The 23816-nt window shown below is 48.1% G+C and overlaps 1 long non-coding RNA gene across 3 annotated transcripts; it reads left to right on the plus strand.

Annotated features, from left to right (window-relative positions):
• Positions 1 to 5522: 5522 nt before the first annotated feature.
• LOC101444183 (uncharacterized) lies at positions 5523 to 23205 on the plus strand. Of its 3 annotated transcripts, XR_011646878.1 has the most exons (7): positions 5527 to 7081; positions 9944 to 10074; positions 11293 to 11541; positions 12539 to 12601; positions 13447 to 13575; positions 15704 to 15825; positions 16897 to 18405. It is a non-coding gene; the product is annotated as an uncharacterized lncRNA (long non-coding RNA). The 3 variants fall into 3 exon arrangements; XR_011646879.1 differs by lacking the exon at positions 16897 to 18405 and adding an exon at positions 18892 to 23205 and having other exon boundaries at positions 5523 to 7081; positions 11293 to 13575; XR_009182458.2 differs by having other exon boundaries at positions 5523 to 7081; positions 11293 to 13575.
• Positions 23206 to 23816: the final 611 nt, after the last annotated feature.

The raw sequence follows: 23816 nt of genomic DNA on the forward strand, positions 1-23816 counted from the left end.
TGACTTCTCTCCTCTGAACCACAACACTTAACTTTGGTATGACCCTGATTGTCTTATACAGTGATGGTATGTGAACTATTTTATTCTTCCAGAACAGACTTTGTGCTTCTTGAAGATAAAGTTGTGCCTGCTGTATTGAGATTTTAAAAACAGAAATTTTTGTATAGTTTGGTATAGTTCAATAATTTGCCTAGGTCCCATAGCCAATGTCCTCTATCCCAGAAGGTTCTATTCCATTCCACTTAAGAACATGTGTCCCATACTTAGCAAGAGACTTTTGAAACTAGCTCCTTGTGACTGTTTTTTTTTGCTCTGCAGAATATTAAAAGATCAGAACAGGAACTCTGAAAGTAAAGCCCCTTATCAATTCCCAGGGGTTTGTGAGAGTGGGCATCATTGTGTCCAAGCTATGATGATGATGTAATTTGTGCTGTAAGTGAAGGTGAGCTTTCCAAGTTCATGTTCTCCAATTGGAGTCCCACAGACACTCCAAAGGGTCCGTGTAAAGGACATGTTCAAAAGCATTGTGCTAGCTCATATCAGTTGCATCTTTGAACCACTTGGTCTTTGGTCTTCCTATGATCACCTCATGGAACATTGAATATCTAATAAGCAGGTACTTCTTTCATTGCGTCTCTCAGTTGGAAGTTTAGGAGGCAACAAGAGCCACACTGATTATCTTGGCCTTCTTTCAGGGATGACGTGGTCCTGGCCAGAGTTCTGGCCTTTGTTACCTGCTCAATGGATTGGTTGTGTTTAGCACATGAGATGTTGTTTGCTTTTGTCTTGTCTTTGAAGTGAATTTGTCCCTGCTGTGGACATGTGAAACAGATGGAGGGCGAAGTATTCCCAGAATTGGCTGCTGCCTAGCCCTCTACTTGTCTATCTGTCCATCTATTCATCCAAAATCCATCTACTAAGTACCTACTCTGCCAGGTATTGGGCCAGGTTCTAGAGGTTGAAGGCCCAATAAAACATTGTTCCTGGCCTCAAGGAGTTTGCCAGTTAGTGCCAAAAAATAACTCTCCATGTTGGTATGGTGCTTCCATATTTCCAGCACATTCTTCCATATTGTTTCCTGTAGCCCTCAGAGCTGCTCCTTTTGGTAGGTTTCTGTTTTATGATTGAGGAAGCTGTGACTTGAAAGCAAATGAGCAACCTGACCTTTGACTTCAAGTGAAGGGGCTTTTCAAACCACGCCAGGACGTCTTTTCTGACGTTGGATAGGACCTGAGGGAGTCAGGCCACGATCTGCTTGGAAAATATGCCCTCAGATGAGGTTGACTGTGCCTCACCCTGTTCTCTGAGAATGTGTGCCACTGTCCTCTGGGGAAGTCCTACCTAGGGACAAGAGTTTCTGACAATGAGCAGGAAGCAGGACCTGGAAGAAACCTTCACATTCAGTCCTACTACCCACAGAAGACTTGGCTACCTAGAGGATAGAGAACAAACTTAGCCTAACATAAGTTGTTTTAAAATAAAATAACGAAAATGTTAACATAGAAAAGAGCTGGGCACAGAAAAGGGACCTTTAGGGAAGATGCCTGACCTGGAAAGATCCTACAGTGGGGGCCAGACCCAGAGGAGAGAGCCAGGTCTGCAGGAACCTAGCCCTGTCTTTCTTGGTCAAAGTATCAATTTCTTGGCTTTCCCAAGACTGGTGGGTAGTTTCTAGTCCTTCTGGTCTTGCAATTCAATAGACAAAGCCCATGATTATACCTCTTTCCCCTTCCACCTCCACCCCATGTTTTATCTCCCTTTGGAATGATTTGTTCTCAGTGTGAAGTCAAGGAGAATGGTCCTCCAGTAGTGCTAGGTAACCCAACTGGCCAATTCGGCATGGATTTAGGGTCCCGGCCAGACAGGGGCACTCCAAATATGAGAAAGGTGCAGCATTGAAGAACATGTCTAGAACACTGTAATCATAAAATCTAAAAAGAATCTTAATTTCAGTATATGTTTTTTTTCTGATCAGTATTAGGAATTACGTATGGAGAGAGACTATAATCTTTTTAGGGTTGAGGGCATTTTAAGGTCTTAATTGGGTTGTGAGATGACATGATTATCAGGCTGCCAGGAGGACGGGGATGGCTCTTCTGGAGAAGGGCTGGTTCAGGCTAGTGGGCGACCTCCAGGTCAGCCAGACACCTGCTGCCAAGGCCCCGGGGGTGGTTTCCTGCACACAAACGCAAAGACAAGGACAAGTGCAAAGAGAGAACACAATGGGTTTGCCTTGACAGGAAGATGCTTCCTGTTTTGCTGCATGGGTTCATTGTTGGGCATCGAGAGGGAGGGGTTTATGGGTCTGTGTTTTTCATGTTACCAAGCTCCCTGAGGGGCAAGGTGGGGGCAGGTGAGCACCGGGGGTCTGAGGGGAGGTGAAAAGGGAAAGCAAGGGGAGCAGTTTATTCTTTCAGAATTGCTCAGAGAAACCTCATGCCATCCTAGTTTCAGTCAACTGGAAAGGGTGAGGCTGGCCGCGCTGTTCTACTGCCCCCAACAGCCCCAAGTCAGAGCCCCTGTGTGTGCTAAGAATTGCCCACAATCTTACCGGCTCCTTTTGTCCGTCAGTGAGATCTGGTGTTGACTTCGGTGATGACCTTTATCTTGATGAGGCGGCAAGGGCGGCAGGAAGCCTGGGCTGAAATAGCCTCTGAGGGGAAAACAGGGGGTGGGAAATGATGAGTTTGGTTGCATGGCAAGTGATAAATCAAAAATCTAGAATATGCATTCCCCACCCAGACTGAGCTCAATGGGGACAAATCCTGCACATTTCACAACTGAGTTTATACATTTTAGTAATTAGATAGCTCTGGTGTCTTTATCTTCTTTAGCTTTAGACTGTTTGTAGCAATGGAAAATAGTGTGGGGTTCAAATCTCAGGTAGGCAAATATTCAGTGAGCCCCTCCTCTCTTGTTTCCTCATCTGGAGATTGAACCAGACGATCTTGGATGTCCTCTCTGGACTCACATTTGGGATTCCACTGATGGTCCCCTGAAGGTGCTATGGGGTTCAGAGAAGCTTAGGCTATGCTCATTTAGGAAAGTAGAGCTTTGGTGAAAAAGAAAAGAGTGGGGAAAGTCTTGAAACCCTTCTGGTCCTGGCTTCAGAATTATTTAAGGAGACAAGATCTGCTTAAATTTCCTCTCATGCCCCCTTCATGCATTCAAAAACCTTCCCAACCTGGTCACTTTGCCATCTCTGGCTGTAATCCCCTGACTCCCACCTGAACCCACTTCGTGTTACACCTATTCTGGGCCAATGTTGGGTTCCCTAGATGCACTGTGCACTTTCACTCTTCGGGAATTTTCCACAAGTTCTTCTCTCAGGCTGAGATGTCCTGGGCTCCTTCTCCTCCTGCCAAACTCAAATGCATTATTTAATATCCAGCTCCAATAGCCCTTGACTCTTGAAGAATTCCTGATCCTCTCGACCCCCACAGCCTTTACAGCATCTCTCCATCTACTTCGTATCATAGGCATATATGCATCGTTCTCCTTCCATCAAATTATAACTAGGGGGCTCCTTATTTACTTAGATGCCTAGCAAAGCACCCGGTGTATTCTTGGTATTTGACCAATGGGTGTGAACTTGAAGTTATCTCTGTTGATTTGGCTGCAAACAGGCACCTAGAGCTCATGAAACAGTGGTCACTCCTTGGTACTGCTAGAGAGCAACTGGGCAGAGGAAAGAAGCTAAATGGGGTGCCATCTCTAGATATCTGCAAAACCCCCCACACCCACACCTCAAAGGTCAGTGCCAGCTTTGACTTCTGAGTAAAGGCCTCGAGTCCTGACCTCTGGGGAAGCTTCCCCAGCACAGCCTTCAGGGAGCAGGGCATAACTTCAAGTGTCTTACATATTGCTTGAGGGAGGAAGGAAACTAACACTTGTTCAGCACCTTCTGCATGCCTCATTTAATCTCACAACCACTCTGCAGGGTAAGCATTGTGATGCCCTTTTTACAGACAAGGAAAAGAGAAGGCTCAGTGAGACTAAGGACTTGCTCAAAGGAGACACAAGGCCTGGAGGAGCAAGTCAGGAACGGAACTTCCCCGTCCATTCTCTTCCCCCTACACCAGGCTAGTTGAGAACTAGGAACTCAGCTTTACGGCCACTGAAATCACCACGGCCAAATGGGCCAAATTCCTCCGTGTCCCTTGGGCCAGCAAAAATGGAAGCCGCCCCCAGCCCTGGTCCCTGTGGTGCTCCCGTCTGAATCAAAGTCCAGCACTAGTGCTTTTGATGGGTAGAGAGTAGCTCACATGCCCACGTCCTAGCTTCAAGCAAGGCTGGGAATTTGAGCACTTGACTTCTACTTGGGGGCAGAGCCATTTTAAGGGAATTTCCCTCCTGAGAAAGAAAGCCTATTTATAAGATGATGGGCAGCCACAAATGCGACCCATGCCTACTACACTGACTCATCCTAAACGTTGCGCCAAGGGAAGTTATTTAAAATTTAGCTGCCTGAGCACGTTGGTCTTTTAAAATCCCTGCTCCTTTTAAGAAATGTGGGTTGGGGCAAATAATTTTTAGTACGTAATGTATTTTTAGGGTATAATTTACATACAGTAAAGTTCACCGGCTTTCGAATACAGTTCTAGGGATTTTGACAAATAGGTACGGTTGTGTAACTGCCACCACAATCGAGACATAGAACAGCTCCGTCACCCCCAAAGTTCCCTCAGTCCCTTTGTTGTCAATCCCTTCCTTCACCCCCAGCCCCTGGCAACCACTGATCTGAATTCTGTCTCTAAAGTTTTTGGAGCAAGACTTTTTAAGCAACGAACAAAAATAGAATTGAGGAGATTCTATGAGTAAATATCAATACATGCTTGCGAGAATCTTCCCCTTCTCAGCCCCCTGTTCTAGGGGTGGAGAAAGACAGAGAATATTGCAAATAAATTGAAATGGCCGGAAGTGCGATTTCCTTTCTGTCTTGTTTAGGGCTTAATGCAGGAAGAAGGATGAGGTAACACTCCCATCTCTAGTTCACTACATGAATTCCCTCTTAGAGTGACAGGGAAATAGCTCCTTGGACAAATGCAGCGCTGCCCTCATATCCGTGTGAGGTCCCGTCCTCTGGTCTCTGTCAGGTGAAGGGATGGCCTGTGGTGAGTCCTGACCTCTCTTCTGTGTCACACCTGGGTGCCAGCACCCAAGACCCAGAATTTCCTGCCATGAGCCTCTTACATGGGAAAATCCTCTCCAGGCAGACTGCACAGCTGGTGTGTACACCCCTAGGCCCGAGAGGTGGCCAAGGGGAGGCTGCTAATGGGGGAAGGGGGCGGTCAGGGTGTAGATGGGGGAGTAGGAGGAGGAGGAGAATGGGGCCAAGCCTCAGGCCAGGGCTGGGAGCAGGGGGCAAGCTCTCCAAGGAGTCTGAGAATTCTAAATTTGTTCTTGGCCTTTTGGGTCATTACAAAAACATATTTTTCAAGGTTGAAGGATAGAGTCCATATTATTTAACAATTTATCAGCTTGATTTATAACATAAACATCAGGACAGGTGGTTACGTAAGCCTCCATTTGTACTTTTGCACGGGCCCCACGAATGTTCAGAGCGGGCCTGAGCACACACCCTCGGTTTTGAAGATTGAGTCTCTTCAGAGACAGTTACTAAAGCGCCCTGAAGGCCAGGCTCCCTGGTGGTAGCCCTGCACCCCTCTCCTGAGGGGGTGACGGGGGAGGAGGAGAAGGACGCATATATTGGCTGTTTGCTGGGTGCCTGTGTCCACCTGGCCCTTGCCCTCACCTTTTCTCAATGGAGTCTCTCAACTACCCTGCTCCGTGGGTATATCATTGCCAATTTATAGATAAGGAAGCTGAGTCTTATGCATTCAAGGGCTTGTGTATCCAGGCTGGGATTCCAACCCGGGCCTGGGTAGCTCCAATAGCCGTGGTAAGGCTTCTGCCTTACCTTCTCTCCCCATTCCACCAGGATTTCTAGGGGCAAGGAGTCAGTCACATAAATGGGTTAGAATGAGGCAAGTGCCACCCCTTTACAAAAAACAACAAAAGCCGTAAATTTCCAGAACCTTCTCTGGGCGCTCCTCTTATTGCTCCATAGCAGAAAAGGGAAAAGTCCAGGAGGCGGCTGGGACAGGGAGAGCGCAAACATACAGGTGAGAAGGTACGTGTGGATTTGCTGCGGGAGCAAGGGGGGTGTGTGGGGTTCAGCACAAAGAACTTTGGTTTTTGAGTCGGTTCTGGTTTCAAATTCAGTCCCGCTAATTATTAATTGTTTGACTTCGAGTAACTCGCTTAAGTACACAGAAACTCAGTTTCACAATCTGCAGAAATAGGGTAGAAAATATGGTTTCTTCGAAGAGCCGTGACGATGAAGTGATATCAGGCGCCTGGCCGGGAGCAGATTCTCCACAAGGGTGATTCCTCACCCTCCCTTCCTCTTACTGGCTGAATTGCCTGAGTCCATTTTGGCAAAGGCCAACAGCTGAGAAATCTAAAAATGAACTTGAATTATGGCGCCTGTCAGGCACTGCTGTGTGAATAGCAGAAGTGAAAAGAAAAAAAAAAAGCCGTTTCATTCGTAGTATTTGAAATCTGAGTCAAAGAACCCCCACTGTGCGGGCGACGCATTGTCAAGGGGGTGGGGCGGTGGCAGGCGAGGGGGAAGGTTTGGTATTTTTTCTTCGCTGTTTTTGTTTTCGTTCTGTGATGATGTGGGGGACTCTCCAGGGATATCGTGTGTTCCAGCTCAGCGTGCTGAGGGTGGAGGTGAAAGCAGGGCAGGTAGGGGAATTTGACTTTGCCCCTGACGTGATAAGGCGGGGTAGGGGGAGTGTGTCCGTCAATAGGTGGAAAAGGGGGCACGGCTCTCAAAGGTCCCGTGGCTGGCATGCCCTTCCCACCTCCTGTTCTGAGACACAGTTGGGTGAGTTCCTTAATTTATCTTTCAGCTTTGAGTTTCTGGAAAAAAAAAAAAAAAAGCCACCTTCCCTGAGACTGAGCAGAGACAAAGAGGCCAGGGACTTACTTGCCTTTTTCCTGAAATGCCGGGACGGTTGAGAGGGCCAGGGGCTGGCCAGTGGACTGTGACCTAAACTGATGGCAACCACAGGTTATTCTTGTTATTAAATAGTTTCATTTACACACATACAATCCATCCAAAATGTACAATCAGAGGCTCTCAGAACAATCGCAGAGTCGCATGTTCATCACCACAATCAATTTTAGAACATTTTCATTACTTCATTTTTCCCTACCCCTTATATCTCCTTATTATTGATCCTTAGCATTGGTATAGTACCTTTGTTACACCTGATGAAAAAAAATAATACTGACTATAGTCGGTAATTTGCATTAGTTGTATTTTTCTCCACATACCTCCCTATTATCAATACCTTGGAATAGCGAAGTACATTCTTAACAGCTCATGAAAGAACATTCTTATATTTGTCCTCTTAACCACTGTCATCATTCACTATTATTTTAATTTTTTTTAGTTGCTGGGGAAATGGACCCGGGACCACGTATGTGGGAAGCGGGCCCTCAATCACTGAGCCACATCGGCTTCCCTGAGTTGGTTTTTTCTTCTTGTTCGTCTTGCTTGCTGTTTGTTTATGTGTTTTCAGGAGGCACTGGGAACCAAACCCGGGACCTCCCTTGTGGGTGACCGGTGCTCAATCGCTTGAGCCACATCTGCTCCCTCACTATCATTTTTTAACCAAATGCTTTCCTGTCCCTCAAATCTAATTTTTATACTTCTCTTACAATCCATGCTTTATAAGCTCAATAAGATGAAGTAAATTCCCTAAGGTCCAAAGTGGGAGAGCCAGGATTTTCTGCACAGCTGGCACTGGCCAGCCTAATGATGTGCCAGCTGGCCCCGGGACTGGGAGGCCTGGGGAATTCAGTCACTCTGGCCTTTGCCCTGGGACCTTGACTTCTGCAACTCTTTTTGTTTCTGTTGTTTTGATTTAATGATATTACAAGTCAATGTTGTTTTTAAAAAGGAGCAAAAGATCCAAAGAGTACTGAGTTCACCACTAAAAACAAATCATGCTTGCTTGTTTTCTCTTGGCATTTGCCTTGGTCTAGAAGTCTCTGAAGGGGACTTTATGGAGAACGGCAATCCATTTAATTCCCATTTTCATGACAAATGAGCAGAGGGGAGGGATTTAAGCTGCAAAGAGAGGTTGTTGGATAGACCCAAGGAGGGACTTCCTGACCATTCAGCATTGATAAAGGCAGGATCCACTGATGGCGGAAGTGGCACCCTTCCAATTCCTGGCCTCTCCAGCACCTTTTTTTTTTTAAGATTTATTTTTTTATTTAGTTCTTTTCTTTCCCCTTCTCCCCCTCCTCGAGCTGTCTGCTCTCTGTGTCCATTCACTGTGTGTTCTTCTGTGTCTGCTCGTATTCTTGTCAGCGGCACGCAGAATCTGCGTCTCTTTTTGTTGTGTCATCTTGCTGCGTCAGCTCTCCGTGTGTGCGGTGCCACTCCTGGGCAGGCTGCACTTTTTTCGCACTGGGCGACCACGCAGGTCAGGAGGCCCTGGGTTTGAACCCTGGACCTCCCATGTGGTAGGCGGATGTCCTATCCATTGAGCCAAATTCGCTTCCCTCTCCAACCCCTTTTGGTGTTTGCCAAACACCACTACCTTGACCACTCACCAGTACCTGCCCTTATCCTTCTTGAGGTCGCTCAGGTGCCACCCCTCAGACTTGCCAGCACTCCCCACGAAGAATCACAGGCTTTTGGTCCCTGCTCCCCAGCAAGATTCTGCTACCTCTATTTAGCACCTATTTTGTTCTTCTTTGACTTAAACCTGCCCACTTCCCCGCCTCCTCCCTGGCCAGAAGGGGAGCTCAGAGAGAACAGAGGTGGGCTCCATTCATCTTTATCACCAAACCCCAGGCAGCACCTGGCACACAGGCAGTGCACTTAGAAACACTTGGGGACAAGTGCTTTTTTTTTTTAACCTTGTTAAATTTTAAAAGCTCAATTCTCAACAGCAGCATGCATAAAAATAGGTCTCACATTCTGTGGGTAGGAATGTAAAGATTTGACTTTTTTTGGAGAATAATTTGGCAAACATTCAGGAGAAGCCTTTTGGCCTAGTATTTTTTTCCCTCTCCTTTTCTTATTTTAAAAAGATGTATGTATGTATGTATGTAGTTATGTATTTATTCATTCATTTATTTATTTATTCATTCCCCCCATCCCCTGCCCTCGTTGCCTGCTCTATGCGTCCATTTGCTGTGTGCACCTCTGTGCCTGCTTGTCTTCTCTTTAGAGTTGATTCTCTAAGCAAAACTCCTTGGTCCTTAAATTCTGACTATTGCAGAAACTAAATCGAATTGTAGGGTGCCAGAGTTGGAAGAGCTGTTGGAAACCCTTTGGGCCAGAGGTTCTTAAACTTGGCAGCACATTAGAATCACCTATGGTGTTTCAAAACTCTGCTGCTCAGTCCATACTCCAAGCCAATTAAATCAGAATAGCTGGGGTTGGAACCAGGCATCAAAATTTTTTAGCGCTTCCCAGGAGGTTCTAATGAGATCCGCTGCTTTTGAACTGTATCGTCTGACACAGCAGATGCTTTCCACCTGTGGCTATTTAAATAAAATAAAATAAAAATAAAAAAATTAAAAATTCAGTCAAACTAGCCACATGCTAAGTTGTCAATAGCCACACGTTATTAGTGGCTCCTACTGTATTGTCCAGCACAGGTCTAGAGTTACCCCTCCGTTTTCAGGAGAGGATACCAGAAAGATTCCTGGCTGGTGGGTGCCCTGTTTCTAGCAGGCTTGAGGCTCATGGAAGGAGAAAGCCCCTATCCTTGCCTGCTCTGTGGCAGTAGAACATACCTGCCTAGGCCATAGAGTAATTGTGTGCCTAGAAAGTTCCTTCTACTTTTTTGTGTCTGCCCCCTCTTTGTCCTTGAGCATGAGGAAGCTTCATGCCATGTTTATTTTCAAGGGCTCACCAGGCTCAGGCCCCTCCTCTCGGTTCAGCCTGGTTGGGCCACTGCACGAGCTGTTTACATGGAATCCAAGAGCTCAGCGGAGAGAACAGGAGAACAAAACTGTTTTCCACGGCAGCTGAGAAAGGTGAGTGAGCTGAGGCAGAAAACAAAAAGCCACTTCAAAAACAGACCAGAAAAAGTCACAAAGCAGAGACAATCAGAGGTTTGAGACACTCCCCCCCTCCTCCCAACCCTGACAAGAGAGCACAAACAAGTCACAAGGGAGCTTCTAGCCCAATAGTTTCGAGAACCTTCGCGGTTGCTGACTTGAGAACGGGCCTGTCCCGGCAGTTCTGAGAGGAGCTGGGAGCTGAGAGGCTGTGGGGGCTCAGAAACCTCACCTGAGTTCTGAGAATTGTGGTCCTGGGTGGTGGGACAGTCCCAGAGCACTCCGTGTCTCTGAGAGGGCAGGGGGGTGTGGGAATGGCAGGGCCAGGCTGGGAGAGAGTGAGAGGGCTTCTAGCTCAGAGGCTGGCTGCCAGAGAGGAGGCAGAGGCCCACCTGGCCCCATTGTCTGGGACCCTACAGCCTCGGAGGGTGAACCCTGTGTGGATGTAGTTCATTGGAGAGGTCAAAGGCGTAAGGTCTCCCATGTCCAGGAAGCTCCCTCTTTGGGACCTGAAGCTGAAGAGCTGACCAGGGAGAATCCAAGCCAGAAAGGGAAGCCTAGTGCTCCCCCCACCTCACCCCCATTTTCTTATAGGGCCATGAAGTACAATGAGTGAAGAAGGCTCTGGAGTGGGAAGACTTGGGTTCAATCAGTGTACTGTCACATATTTGCTCTTTGACCTTGGGCAGGTCAGTTTACCCATGTGGGCTGTAGTTTCTTGACTTATAAATTGTAGGTTTGGTCTTGATCAGTGGTGTCTAACCCTGGCTGCATATTGGAATTACCTGCTGAACTGCAAATGCAATTCTAACCATTTTGGGATACAGCCCGGGCCTCAGGATTTTTAGAAAAGTCTCCAGATGACTCCAATATGCAGTCAAGGTTAAGAACCATTGCTTTTGCCAGTGTGTCAAATTTTAGCAGGCATGGAAATCACCCGTGCGTATTGTTGAAACTCAGATTCTAGTTCAGTAGGTCTGCAGTAGGGTCTGAGATACTGCCTTTCTAATAGGCTCCTAGGTGATGTCCACGGGCCACACTTTGAGTCCAGAGTCCTTTAATTTCCTTTACATGCCAATAAGCTGAATTCCAAGGTCCATCAAGTCAGTGTGTCTTTGCTTTTGTTTAGTAGTTGCATATTTCTGACAGTGGACATAATTATTTCTCAGCTCTTTCTTTTTCTTCCCCCCTCAGAAGAATCATTTAAAATTTGAACTCATCTTTAGAGTTCTGGCTAGATGCTGTGGATATGGATCAGACAAGGATCTTCCCTTCAAGAGCAGCAAATGAAAGCCAGGCTGTCACATGAGTTCAAGATGGGACCGGTGCAATTTTCAGCTGAGAGGGTCAGAAAAAACTCCATGTAGCTGATGACAACCTGCTGAGCACTGTTTAAGTGCTTTATACCATTAATCTCATTTAATCCTGACAGCAACCCCATGGGTAAGTACTGACAACGTCTCCCTGTTTATACATGAATGACTTTTCCCAAGGGGAGCACAGTGAGCAAGGAACAGTGTAGGACTTGAACTCAGGTCTCTGTTGACTCTTACTCTGCACAGGATGGTCTTTGAGCTGCATGCTTGACCTGACCCAACCTAAGCAGATCCAGCCTCTTGGTGCTGGGGATTTATAGTGGGGTTTTATGGTAGGGTGAGTTGGCATGAATTTAGTCCACTTAAGCAACCTCTCCACACCCCCATCCCCTCCTCCTGGCCAAACAAAGCAGGTGGTAACAGTGCCTCACCCCCAGTCCCCAGGCCCAGGCCCTCAGGGCCCTTGCAAGACCCTGGCGGCCTGGGTTCATACTTTCTCCGCCTGGGCTGCCTGTCTTGGCGTGGGTCTTGGCTGCCTATGCTGCATCTTCCTCTACTTGAATTGTTTTCCTTTCTCCAAGGGAGCAGGCAGTGTGTCTGTTTTTGTGACTGTTTTGTCTTCTCTTTGTGGGTTTGACCCCTACTTGGAGCTGAGAGCACAGACGCACCACAGAGAAGACTGCCCAGGGCTACCAAGATGGCCCCAAATTCTAAACTTCTTAGACTCCAGTGAGTTCTTAGCTAGAATGGCAGCCGCTAGCCCAGCCAGTGGTGTTTCCAGGTTGAGTCATCCCAGCTTCTGATACAAGGGTTATGCTGCTGGGGTGGGGATGGGGAGACAGAAGGAATGAAGACCTTCTTGCTCCTCCATAGACCCTGGGTTCCTGGAGACGGAGACTTTGTTGTTTCATTTTAGTATCCTGTGCACCCAGTATAGGGCTGGGCAGACAGATGAGAAATTCAAGGTGATTTGGGGACATTTTCTTCTTGTACCAAATAAATGGGCGTGTGTGGCTTGGCCCTTAGGAAGAAGATTCATTGGCACTGGCTTCACCTTGTGAAGGCCCTGGAACCTTGTGGGTGCAGCTACTGGGAAATCTTTCTCTTTTATCACATCTTCTTAGGTTCTGCCGCAGCTCAGGAAGACAAGGTTTTCTTACAGAGACCCCATCCTCTTGATGTGAATGGTGAGTTAAAGAATGCTAACTTTAAGAGCAACTTGGAGTGCCTCAGTATTGCTTAGGACAGTAGAAAGCGGTGGGGGAAGGGGTTGGTGGAAGGAGGAGACCTTCTCTTCCTTCCCTGCCAGAGAAGGGATCATTTTACTGTAGCAGATGTTTCCTCAAACTATGTTTGGATATCTAACCTTGGAGGCTGGGATGAAAAAGGTAAAGCATTTAACATGGAAGAATTTTCCTCTGCAGATTGGTTTTCTTTCCCTCCACACCCCCCCCCCCCCGCCTTTTAAGAGAGGAAAGGAAGAATATACATAGAAAAAGAAACCAAATGCACAACTTGGTGCTAAAGGTGCTCAAAAATCTAAAGTGGCTTTGCACTGGTCAACTGGACCTAGTCAGGGAAACGTCTCCCTTTAATTTGTATATTTAAGAAAATGTCACCAAGCCAACTTCTTGAGACTCCCTCTTGTCTCTTGAGGCTCAGAAGGAAATAAAGCAGTGAGAGGAAAGCCCCCTCTTCTGAGGAACATGTTGCAGTTGGAGTGGGCCTGGGAAGAACGGCAGAGGTTAGGAGAGGACCACATGAGTTCTAGCCCTGGGATTCAGATGGGGCTGTCGTTGGTGTACGACTGTGGCAGAACCATTCCTCTTCCTCGGATTTCCCAGGACCCTGCATGGCTGATCCATCTGCACCATCTCTGAAAGCATCGTTCATCCCAGGAGGAAGTGCTGTGACCTAATGGCGTCTTTTCCCCGGGGACCAGGTATGGCAGGGGGCTGAAAGCTGGTGATTAGAGCTATTTCTATTCTCTCCTTCAAGAAATAGACTGCTTTTCTTTATTTTTATTTGCCAGGGTTAGATTTTCTTTTGATTATGTGGAACCATGAGATGGGTATGACAGAATAGAAATTGGATGTAAATGATTGACATGAGTCCACAGAAGTCTTCACATATTCAGTGACTCCATTTCCAGGTACAGAAGGTGAGGCCTAAAGAGGGGCTGGGACTTGCCTAAACCAGTGGCAGAACTGGGACCAGGGATTTCCCCTCAGAGCCCTGGACAGGCCTTAAAGCACTGGCAATGTGGTTGGCTTGTGTCTTCGTGGGTCACTATTTTTATGCACCAGTCTGCCTCCTCCAGGAGCGTGAGTTCCTGAGGCGCAGGGACCTCCTCTTAATACCCTCTGTATCCCTGCACTTCCCAGCCCCGTGACTGGCACAGACTGGGACTCAAGAGGGATGTGGGGATTTGCATTGGGTCCTTAAATCTGACTTGTGAGACATTTGGCCTGTAAACAGCACTAAGTGAGGCAGGCTGCCCACCCCATCCTCCCCACTCAACTATGTCCGAAAAAGCTTAGCTCACCTCACCTTGCTGAAGAAGGCTTTCCAGACCAACTCAGCTCCTGAATTTCACAGCAATTCTTGTCTGTTCCTCCTCATTTGACACCTTCTATATGCTTATGTATGCAGCATCGTGGGCTGTGGATATAGAAACCTGGGTTTAAGCGCCAGCTCCATCAGTTTTTAGCCGTGTGCTCTCAGGCAACCCCTATGAGCCTCAATTTCCTTATCTTTAAAATGGGTCTAACAATAATTCCTCCCTCGTAAGCACTTTGTGAAGATTCATCAAGACAAGGCGTGCAATGTGTTTAGAGCAGTGCCAGGCCCTCAGTACACTCTAGCTCTTATCATTGCAAGTTTTCACGCCTAAAGGTTTTGTTTTCTAACCTCTCTGAGGATGGTTAACCCATCTGTGAACCAGGGGAAATAATACGGGGTCTTGGTGGGTTTGTTATGACAACCAAATGAGTGGAAAGGTATGAAAATGTTTTGTAAACTCGTAAGGTTGGGGTGTGAAGTGTGACTGTCCCCAATTTCAGACAGCTGGTACTACGAGGTGGAGCCCTCTTGGAAAAACCACACCCTCCCCCAAAACAACCCCCCCCCTCAGCAAACCTCTAGGCGGTCTGACCCCTACTGGTATCCTTGGGAAGTTGCTTTTTAATTATTTCCATAAGCACTCACTGAACCCTCCCGGCCTTCTGGGCAAGGGTGGTGGATGAGAAAAAGATGAAAGAGACATGGACCGCATCTGTAAGAAGCTTACAACATAGCAGGAGAGAAAGGGTGAGCAAAAGTTACTCTAAACGAGGCAGGCTGGCTCAAAGAGACAGAAACAGATGGGTGGCAGGAGGGGAAGTTTGGGATGAGGGGAGTTATCGTGGTGGGAATGGCATTTGAGCTGTCTCTGAAAGATGATGGGATGTTTTGTTTTTTACATTTGTTCAATTCTAAAAGTTCTCATTGCAGAACTGTTGTGGCATATTGAAAAGCACAAAAAGGGATATAGAAACCACTTAGAGATGACTATATCTGCTCAGTCTCTTTTTTTCCTATGATTATATACCTTTTCAAAATAGGTTTATACTGTATAGCACCAATTTTCACTTAACCAATATGCCATGAACTTTCCTCCTTGTCATTAAGTATTCTTCTACACCATTACTTTAATGTCTGTAGGGTAGTTCATTATAAAGATGTATTGAATGTATTTAGCCAATGGATGGTCAGGTTTTGAGTAGTCATGATCGGAGTGGAGAAGAACTGGCCTCATGGAAGCAAATGATGTGAGGGCCAAGGGCACGGTACTTGGTTATACTTGGCCAACAAGAGTTCTCAGAATCAATTAGGTTATAATTATAGGAATGCTTTGTGTGTGTGTGTGTGTGGGGGGGGGGAGTGGGGATTAGATTGTGGATGTGGGCATGCTGCTGCTTCTGAGAAGTGCTAAAACCCGCATCCCAAGAACCAACCAACTCTACAATTTAGGTCTGACTAATTAGAATCTCAATTAGATACTACAGGGCAATTGAAAGTCAAATTTTGACTCTTCAGGGTCAGACTGAACTTGAAGAACGAACTCTTAATAGTTTTAATTGAGATGATTTTTTATTAGTGATTTTTAGGGATCAGTGGTTGTTACTTTTCCTATTCCCTCATTCCCCTCGCCTTCCCCCATCATTCATCCCAGATGAAAAGCTTTAGTGAAACAATGCGAAGAGACAGAGGCTTAATTGTGATAACGATTTGTTTATTTTCTTTCACAGTAAAGACTCTGAAGGATCCAAAGGGCAAGTTCAAGTGAAACGAGGACTTCTAGGGGAGAGTGGTGAGAGGGGGAACCAGGAGGCCGAACCCTTGGAACAGAAACTCAGGATGCCCATCCAAGGTAGAATAGACCCAATAAGGGATTCAATAGAAAAAAAATGCTTTTCTCTATTAATGTAAATAGACTTTCAGAGCATGTTTATGAAGCCAGCAGAGTCTTAGGCTTTCATTTGCTCCATTATGCAAGGAGGGGGGAGGAGAAACATGCCACTGACTCTCTCCTGAGAGAGCCTATAAAGCCGTTTAGGAATACAGACACTTCAGCTATCACTTTGTTGTCAAGACAACCCATTATCAAGTGAGAAAACCTTTGGGGATTCTTTTCACAGGCCGTGGTAACCATTTCTAAAATCTTTTAGGACTTTAGGAAAGATTGCGTTCAGGGACAGATTGATCCTAAGTCCAGCTGGGAACAGTGATGAGTATGCATAGTCTGTGTGTTGTCCAGGAGAGCAAGATTTCTATGTCCATGAAAACTTTCAGCCCAGCGCCTGATCAAAGCTGATTGTAGGAGCTGTGTTTTTGATGTTGGGTGCTACCTCTCCCTCCACAGCTGTGGGGAGAGAGGCCATCTTCTGCAGCAACTTCTTAGACTATTTGCGTTAAGGACGATGGCTTGAATTTTTGGTGATCTCATCAGTTGGCAATACAAGGAAGAAAGCAGGCCCGCTGAGCTCAATTTTACAGGCAGAAATAGAAATGGAACCCAGAAGGTTTCGCTTATGAACAGTGAAATACAGAATGGAAGGCGTTTTTCTTTGACCACATCACCCTTTGAATTCTCTGTGATGATGGGATTGTAAGGCTTTCTATTGAAAAGGGATTATTTGGACACCTCTCTGTAGCGCTCTGGGTGTGAATAAAGGTGATCTAAATGATTTTAGCTGTAGGGAGGCCACAGAAAAACTTAACCCAGGAAAGATGCAGTTCACTTCAAACCTTTAACAAATTCACAGCATGAAAACGCAGTTAGGAGGGGATCATTTGCTATTAAAAAAAAGCTTTATTGCTTTGAAAAAAATTCATCCTGCTATTAAATAGTTCTTAGGCATTTTTTAAATACATAGATAATATTTTACCCTTCACATTACTAAATCTTTACTGAGATTGCACTGTGTGCCTAACTCCTTAGGAACACAACACCGGCCGGGTCTCTAAGGCTGACACTTGCGGCTTGCGCCCTCGGTCCCACTTCCTGAGCCAAGGGACATGGTTGTGCCCCCAGAGAGCAGGAATGGCTGCCTCCAAACTGCGCCCACGTTCCGGCAGACAGTCGTCCTGGAGGCTGGCGGCCCCTCTTCAAGGACGGGTGCAAGGCCCAAGTCTCCTGGCTGGGAACCAGGCAGCCCCAGGAGCCGGGGTCACCTCTGAGGAAGAAATGCCCAAGGCCCAGTGCTGGCGAGGTGCCCGGGCCGAGGAAGCTGTCCCACCATCCCATTAGGAAAGCCGGTTCTATTTCATTCCCTTTAATTACAAAAGGCGGAAGATGCTGTGGGTGGATGCAGAGTGAGATTTGAGGACCAGGAAGCCACAGAGCCACCTCCCCAAACCTGTGCCTGAGGACTGGGAGGCCACCATCCCGCTCTTGCGCCAGCCTTCCTGCAGAATGTGGTTCTCTTGGGAGGAAGTGGGCATCGCCCTCAAGTGCTAAAGCCTCGAAGGGGGCGGGCAAGGGGAAGGTGGAAAGGGAGAGGGTAAATGTGTATGACGCAAAAGAGTAAATCCCCCAGGAGCGTAAACTCCCTGAGGCAGGGCGTTCTGTGTTGTATTCCCTGATGTATCCCCTGCACCTAGACCAGAGCCTGGCAGCTTAGGAAATATTTGCTGAATGAGAGATCCCGGATGTTGAGTAGGGCTAGTCCTACCATTGAAGTGGTTGCCTCACCTGGGAGCTCTGTGGAGAAGAAAAAGGTGAAAGACGGGGTCACTGTCCTTAAATTTAGCCTGGGACCACCTGGCATTCATTCACTCCAGGAACATTTACCTATTCTCTAATAAACTGTATTAAGCATTAGGGGCAATAAATATTTCTTCAAAAGCCAACAATCGCATTTATGGTGCCTCAGGTGGGGACCACCCCCTTTGGGAGGAGATGCAGACTGTTAGGCAAAGCCACTGTACCCCCATCTGGAAGTGGAGGTGCTGGAAGAGGTCCCAGGGCTGTACCCTGATGGCAGGCTTGGGAAGGGGGTGCGGGCAGCATTCAGGCAGAGCGCTGGCCTGTGCTGGGCCGGGGTCCCTCGAGGGCGTGGCGTCACCGCCTCTTAGCCACACGCTTCATGCCTGGCGTTCCCACTTCCCAGACCCACTGAACACGTTCTTCTCTCTCGCTCACTCTTCACCACTCACCCCAGGGCCTGGTACCATAGTAAACGTGCAGGACGAATATTTGTTATCGGGGAACTATACAACACTGACAGTGAACCCTAAATTAAACCGTGGGCTATCGTTAATAACACAATTATAAAAATGTGCTTTCATCCATTGTAACAAACTTTCCATACCAAAGCGAGGTGTTAGTAATAGGGTGGTGTATGGGAATCCTGTATCTTAGGCATGATTGTTGTAAACCCACAACTTCTCTAATAAAAAAAATGTATTATTAATATCCGTAAACCCAAGTGATGTTATTGATGCTGCTTGGCTGGGGACGAAAGTGGAGCACCCATGTAGTTGCTGCTCCCTGTGTCTGGCTGCTTGGGAGCTTGTTGGGGGCAGGAGGGGCAGGCTGGGTAGGGTTAGAGCATCCTGGGTGTTTGGTGCCTTAGACACACCCCCAGGGCCTCCGCCGAGGCCAGGGGCTGGCAGGCCCCTGTGGTTTAGCACAACCCAGAGACGATGCCTTTGACAGGGCTGCCTGAGTGTGGGAGTACGCGCCCTTGGCTTGGAGGCGTCTGCGCCTCCCGGAAGGCCCTTTCTCGGACAGTGTGGTGGAATCTGGGACTTGAGGGCCCCTGAGGGCTCCTCCAACCACACATTTGGTTCTGATCCGGCCTTGAGCCGGGAACATCAGAACCCAGCCACATGTCTGTCACTAGCAGATACTGTGAAAATGCAACTAGAAGAATGTTGTTTTGGTACTTTTATACGTCAGCTGCTAATCTTTGTTGAATTTTCCCCTTCCCAGGGTTAAGAGAGAGAAGAGGAAGTGAAAACAGGAGGGGAGAATTTTCTCAAAGCGCCTCTCATCTTGCTGACAACCACCCAAAACCCCCTTGGGTGTGAAGAGCACCTTGTACTTTTTGGTAGCTTGTCACCATCCATGGATCGCCTCATTTGGCTCTTAGAGGCCCTCGCCCTCCTCCCTCAGGTGGGAGGTGGAATTCTGAGTGGCCCCAATTTTCCCTATTTATAGACGGGGACATTCTGGGGCTGGAGGGGAGGCCTGGTGGGGGGCTGTTTTGGGAGAAGGTGCCGTTCTGGAAGGGAGCTGGAAGCTTTGAGTTTCTTTAGCAAAGCTGGGTGGAGGCTCATCCATTGCCTGGTGGAGAAAGGTCTGTGTGGACAGGGATGGGAGCTGACTGTCCTCTGGGGGGAGCCCTTTGGCCATGGAAGGCAGAGGGGCTGGGCTCCTCAGCCCGGAGGCACGCTCCGTGGAGCCTTCCCAGCCGTGTAGGCACCGGCCTGTGGGCAGGTGGGGAGAAAATGGAGGCAAGAGGGATGAGGCCCTTGTTCTCCCAGAGACTTGCAGTCTCCTGGAACAGATAGACATGGACACAAACCCAATTCAAGGGGGTGAATGGAGGGGTGATGGGGAGGGCAGGGGAGGGCTAAAGGGGAAAGGGCTAAAGGTTCTACTTTGGAACCCCTGTGCCAAACCCCAGGGCAGAATCTCCTGGCCCGAGGCCCCTGCCCTGGCAACCGCTGAAGACCACAGCGTGTGGCTGGGCAAGTGTGAGGTGAGGGCTCAAGGGGGCCAGAGGGGTACAGTGTTTGAAATCAGATGGCCCCAGGAATCCTATTGCCCTTTGGGAAAGACTCCATAGTGTAGTTTAGCTGAGCTGAGAACAAGGGGCTGGCAAGTGGAGGGCAGACAGGGGTTGCTGGGCAGAGGATAGCATGGTGGTGCTCTCCTGCCTCCTGTGGGTTTTGGCTTGGTTGGGGGTTGGGAGCTTGGGGCCAGGGGAGAAGCCGGGGATGAGGGCTGCTGATGTCCCCCACTTTGACAGAGATCAAATGCAGCACCACGTGGCATCCCCATAGGGTTGAAAACGAGCCAAAGTGCCAGATCAGAGAACAATGCTATGGGATAATACACAGGACCCCTCCCCCTCACACACATTCCAAGACCCATGTCCATGTCTGCCAGACAGGAGGAGCTAGTTGAGTCTGAACTTCAGGCTAGGCTGGGCATCAGGACCTTGGGGATGAGGCGCTGGGAGCCAGGCCCCACCCGTCTCTCTGGTTCATCTCTGCCTGTGCTTTGACCCCAGAGCCTTTCTTCCTTGTACTGCGCTTTGCTCTCCACCTTCTGCTGCCCTTTCAGGGCCAGCTCAGGCACCACATTCCATGAGCCTACCCTGGTCTCCTCATGGAGCTTGTCTCTCTTGACCTCTGAGCTTCCTGGCTTGTTGGACCACGCATGTGACACCTGCCCGGAGGCCTTTAGTGCACTCCGCTTCTCTGTCGCCAGGATTCTGACCCATTGGGGCTGGACCTGGGTCTCCTGCCTGGCTGGCTTTGCCCTATCACCCAGCTCTCTATTCAGCTGTCAAGAAGAATTGAGCGAACACGTGGAAAAGATCCCTCACTGTCTCCCAGGCCTCTGTTTACCGTCTTCTTTCCTAGGGAAGAGGTTGACTCTTTTCCAGGAAGATGCTGGGGGGTGAGTTGGGGAGGAGTGTCCACAGCAAATTCCCCTCAGAGATCTCCTCAGGGTCAGGATCATGGGATCCCAGGGCACCCCGTTTGCTGGTCTAGGGCATGAGCAGGAGAGCAGAACTCTTTGCAAACAGGGTCCTGGCATTGTGGAACTGGTTTTTAGGGTGAAGACAGAACACTTCTACCCAGGGATTTTTATTTCACCTTCTTTTGTCTTTCTGGGGTACAGAGTGTGGGGTGAAGGACAAGGAGCAAACTTCCAAGGCCAGCCACCTCTGACCCCAGACCCATGTTTCCAAGTGGACAAAGCTGTGCTACAGCATTTCAAACAACTACTCAAGTTTCCTACATGCTAATACCTACTTCCTTCAGTTTACTTAAGGCCTGGTTTCACCCCGAGAGAAGCCTCAGGCCCTGGGAGAGGGCCTGGGTGTGGAACTTAATGTGTTGGCACTTCATCCGTGTCCCTGGAGTTTTGGAACTGGATGGATAGGAGGCATCCTGTTGTTTTAACAACTTACATAATCTCAGGCTTCTTCTGAAGTACCATGGAGTAGGTGTGGAGCCGGTGGTATGAGGGGCTGGGTGGGGGGAGGATGCTATCTAAAGGGAGTGGCTGCTGGTATGGCTGCTTCCTGTTGGCACTGCACTCCCAAGGTCACCAGAGATAGGCCCTCGGCAGCTGGGAACCTGTCCCTCCTTAGTCATTTGCACACACCCTGGGTACTGTGGGAAGCCGCCACTTGGCCTGGCCAGGCTGTTGAATCAGTCTCCATCTCCTCATTTCCGTGGCAGACTGGATTTGTTATCCTTCAGAGCTCATCTCTTGGAAAGACACCAGCCTCTTATTACGTTTCCTACCTGCCTGGAGGCCCATCAGCTAATCCGGCCTCCTCTGGGTGGTGGATTCACTTCTGGCCTGGGTGTTCTGACTCCACCTCTGGCACCGGTAGGGTGGGAAGATGGACAAAATAATTAAGCCGCATGGGTTGAAAGAATTAATTCCCCTGTAAAAACCTTTCTCCCCCTTCTCTTTCTGGGTAACTTCAGATGTGTTAATCTAGGACTTTTCTTTTTTTCCTTTCTTTTTTCCTTTTGTCTACCAAGTCCTAATTTTTATCAGTATTTCTTTAAACTGTATTTTTTATTAGAATTGTGTACATGTGAACTAAAGATATTTATCCTTGCCTTAATGTAAAAACTATTATATTAAACCCAGTTTTGAACAGAGAAGAATAAAAGATCATGCATAATCTTACCATTGAATGCATTGGATCAGTTTCCATATTTTCCTTTCCAGTCTACATCCAGATGCATATTTAATCGTACATGGGTACAGCGCACATTTACTTTTTTTTTTAGATTTATTTATTTATTTATCTCCCCCCATCCCCACGACATTGTCTGTTCTCTGTGTCCATTCACTTTGTGTTCTTCTGTGTCTGCTTTTCTTCTCTTTAGGTGGCACCAGGAACTGATCCTGGGACCTTCCAGAGTGGGAGAGAGGTGCTCAATCTCTTGTGCTACCTCAGCTCCCTTGTCTGCTGCGTCTCTTCTCTGTGTCTCTTTTTGTTCTGTCATCTTGCTGCACCAGCTCTCCTCTTGGGCCAGCTTGCTGTGTGGGCCAGCACTCCTGTGCAGGCCAGTACTCTGCTAGTGCCAGCTCGCTGCACAGGACAGCTTGCCTTAACCAGGAGGCCCTGGGAATCGAGCCCTAGACCTCCCATATGGTAGACAGGAGCCCAATCGCTCCACATCCACTTTCCTACACATTTACTTTTTACAAAACCTAATCTGAGGGGAAGCGGACTTGGCTCAATGGATAGAGAGTCTTCCTACCACATGGGAGGTCTGCAGTTCAAACCTAGGACCTCCTTGACCCATGTGGAGCTGGCCCATGTGCAGTGGTGATGTGCGCAAGGAGTGCTGTGCCACACAGTGGTGTCCCCCCCGTAGGGGAGCCCCACATGCAAGGAGTGTGCCCCATAAGGAGAGCCACCTAGCACGAAAGAAAGTCCAGCCTGTCCAGGAACGGCATTGCACACACGGAGAGCTGATGCAGTAAGATGATGCAACAAAGAGATACAGATTCTCATGCCGCTGACAAGAATAGAAGCGGACACAGAAGAACACACAGCGAATGGACACAGAGAGCAGACAACTGGGGGGAGGGGAGGGGGAAGAAAAAAAAATCTAAAAAAAAAAATAAAACAAAAAAAACCCCTAATCTGATAGCATATGCATTGCCCCGTGTTGCTACATGGTCTTTCTCACTACTGTTAATGCATAAAATATCTTTAGTAGCTCATAATTTATTTACCAACTCCCTGTGGCTGGACATTGTTTCTTCTTTCAGGTTTAGACCACAGCCTTCACCCATCTTTTCTGGGCTCTGTCAGTCCCTGGGGGCCAGGCAGAAAAAGTGGGCTAGCGGTGGAGCAGGGTTAAAATGATTCTGGCTCTCCCTCAACCAGGCCTTGGGCCTGACCCCTGCCAAACAGTGCTGGCCATGCTCAAGTGCCCACGGAAAGGAGCTCCCTACCCCTCGTCAGTTTTTCAATCATGATGGCACATACCCACTGGACTACAACATTGTACAATCATCTCTACCAGACTGAATGCAGGGACCAGTTGTACTGGTTTGTATTGCTGGTGCCTAGGGTGGTTCTTGGCATACAGGAGGTGCTTAATAGTTATTTGTTGAGTGAATGAATGATTCATGGCCCATAAGGAAACATGTACATCACTAACCCCAGCTGAGGTTGCTCTTTCTCCAGCCTAGGCTGCAGAATCCGACACACTGCTCTGAGTCAGGGGCCTTGGGGGCTTTGATCTCTTTAATCAGTGGCTCAGTTCTCTCTCCTGGGTAACCCTGCGCTGGGAATGTAGGGTGGCCCATCGTCCCCTCCACATCCTGCTTCAGCCATAAACTGATGAAGGTTTAATAGTGCAGGATCCCCACCCCACCCTCTACACAAGGTTTTAGGTCCTCCTTTATTTAATAGAGTGACCACCTTGTCCCCGTTTGCCAGGGACTTTCCTGATTTTAGGACTGAAAGTCCCCTTTCAGTCCCAGACAAACAGGGACAGTTTTTGTCCTAGTTCCCTGAACCCATTTCTTACAAGCTCCCATAGAGGGCGCTGGAGGCAAGGCATAAGAGACAGAGGAATCACTCCATGTGGGAGATACTGTCACTTGGAGAAGAACAGATTTTGGATTCTCTCTGGACA

This window comes from Dasypus novemcinctus, chromosome 21 (genome assembly GCF_030445035.2).
Source record: "Dasypus novemcinctus isolate mDasNov1 chromosome 21, mDasNov1.1.hap2, whole genome shotgun sequence".
Taxonomy (NCBI): domain Eukaryota; kingdom Metazoa; phylum Chordata; class Mammalia; order Cingulata; family Dasypodidae; genus Dasypus; species Dasypus novemcinctus.